Below are 2,795 nucleotides of genomic sequence, written 5' to 3' on the forward strand. Positions count from 1 at the left end.
AACTGAACTGACCAAAAGCCCCTGAATTGATCATCATAAGCCTTTTTATCAATGAGGCCTCTATTTTCTTCATTTTCCATTATTTTCCTCCTCACATGCAACATGTGACTCTTCACCTTGCTTTTCTCCTATTTTCCATTATTTTCATAAATAAAATTCCAATTAATGCCTCTTGCATTTCCAAAGTCTTTATCATTGGCTTTGCCAATTTCCTTAGCCATAATAACGAAAATGAACACCCACTAGATGTTTTGCCCACCATTCAACTTGGAATACGTGTCCCATGACCTTGGTCTTATATTTTTTTACATGAATTTTTACTACGATTGTTACAAATGTTTACATAGGAGTTAAGTTTAGCTATGAACCTCAAATATAAAAAATAAAAAATGGATCTAATGAGAGGAAATCTGATAAAATGTAATATTATAGTATTCTATTTTACCTAGTATTTATTTCAACTCTAACCCAAAAGTGGCCAAGATTAAAATGTAATATTATTACATTTATATTTGTCATTAACCCTAGTCTAATTATTACATTTTACTCAATGTTTCCCCTCACACCTGCTAATTTTATAGTTGAGTTTGTTCGCTTTTAAACTTCAAATATAAAGAAAACTCACAATAAAAAAATGGATCATTTGACTAAAAATCATCAAAGTTGAAATTTTGCTCATGTCTACCAAAAAAAAAATAACTATACAAAACATTTAAATAATGTCGGCTCGTAAAAAAAATTGCATGTAAAGAAAATAGATCCCTCTCGACTCATGTTGTTAGATATGTATTTAAGATGGATCTATGTTGGTCCAACTTATACACGAAATAGACTTTTCCATAGAACAACATCAAGAAAGAATGTGTTTTATTTTTTATTTTTTTAAATGCATTTTTTAATGTGGAAGGAGGTAGGCGTAAGTATTAGATAAAATGTAATAATCATATTTTACGTAATATTTCCCTTGCTTCCTCCCCTCACCCAACTCACTTTCATAGTTAAGCTTATTCATTTTTAAACTTACCATCCTAGATCCATTAGAGTTCTATTTCTATAGCACATTATTACACATAAATTAAGAAAATATATTACATATATTATATTAAAGTGATTATCCTTGCACAATCGTGCTTAACCCTATTCTAGTAAAATAAGTAAAAAAATGATTGTTGTTGGTAATAAAAGAGAGTCACTTAGTTGTAGGCCATGTGGAAGCCTTATAAATATTATTTTAATTCTTTTTTTTAAATGTTTTCTATTTTTCTTAATTTATTTTATTTTTAATTTTTCTATAAAGGTTTTTTAAATTTTGATTTTTAAAATTTTTGTCTTTTAATGTTTTTTTATTTAATTGTTTTTATTTTTTTTAATCAAATATTATTTAATTGTTTTTCTTAGTTTTTTGAATTTTTTTCTTAAATTATGTTTTTTTGAAATAATTTCTGGTTATATATATATATATATTTTTCCAAAGAAAAAAGCGAACTTTTTATTACCAGGATAAAAAGTTACATAGTATATGCCGAAGCATTTAATTTGCTCTATAATTTGCAAGTCATAGAGCTCACTGGATGAATATTCAGTCCAACTAATAACAAGTATAGAAGATCACCGAGAAAAAACACAGCCTCCTCATATGAGGAGTTTCAGCCAATGCCTGTCAGATATAAGAGCAACGTTTTGAAAAGAAAGGGCAAAAATTTAAAAGCAAAATTTCCAAGAGGAACGACCACAGCAAGAAACAGAGGAGTCAAACTTTGAGGTCAAGTCTTCCTCCCCTTTTTCTTCTCCACCTTTTGCCATTCTCCTTGGGTTATGGGAACAATTTGAAGTGGATTTTCTTCGTCGGGTCGAGGATTTTCTTTGTCTGAATCTAAGGTATCTGATGAATGCTACCTTTTGGTTCCACTAGTTTCCATTTTATTTAAATTTTTTCCAGATTTTGATTCCATGGTTTCTTGTATAGAATTCTGTTGTGTTTCTGCTGGGTTGCTTTCATTTTGACCAGGTTCTTCCTCTTCATCCTCTTCCTCCTCTTCCGAATCTAGGTGGTTGAATTTCCATCCTTTTTGTTGACTGCCAGTTCTCTTCTTTCTTCGGTTGTTCTTTTTGTATTCCGGACAAGCATTTTGAAGATGTCCGGTTTGTCGACATATTCTGCATTTGAAAGTTGTATTTTCGTAGTCTAAAGACTACATCCAGCTGCGATCTTTGTGTTTCAGTTTTATACTTCCCGGTAATCCTTTACTGAGATCCACTTCCACGCATATGCATGCAAAAGTGAAAATTCTTTCTTCTATTCTTTGTGTATCCATTTTGATATATCTGCCTATGGCATTGCCTATGCTTGCCAGTACCTTTTCATCCCAAAAATGGATAGGGAGATTGTGAAGGCGAACCCATACTAGCATCTTAAACACAACAAAGGTGTTTGCATCAAATTCTGGGAACCATGGGGTGATGAAAAGACCCGAAGATCCCTAGAACCAAGGTCCTTCCTGGATCACGAGATCTCTGACTTCTGGGGATTGAAATTCGACTATAAAAACCCCTTTGGAATAGAGATGGATCTCACAGTCCAGAGACCATTTCGTGAGAATCCAATGAAACAGATCAAAGGCTTTGGGCCAAAAACCATTAAAACGAAAGATGATGGCTTGTTTTTCATAGTTGTTACATACCTTCTCCGCTTCTGCTGCTTCAATTGTTAGTTTTGGAGTGTGCTGTAGTGGCTCCACTATGTATGGGCTTGGTTCTGCTCCAGCCTGTTTCGGATCTGTTGGAGAAGCTTTTCC

Source organism: Pinus tabuliformis, chromosome 6 (assembly GCF_031772625.1).
Source record: "Pinus tabuliformis cultivar Carrire ecotype Pingquan chromosome 6, CPIR1, whole genome shotgun sequence".
Classification (NCBI taxonomy): Eukaryota; Viridiplantae; Streptophyta; class Pinopsida; order Pinales; family Pinaceae; genus Pinus; species Pinus tabuliformis.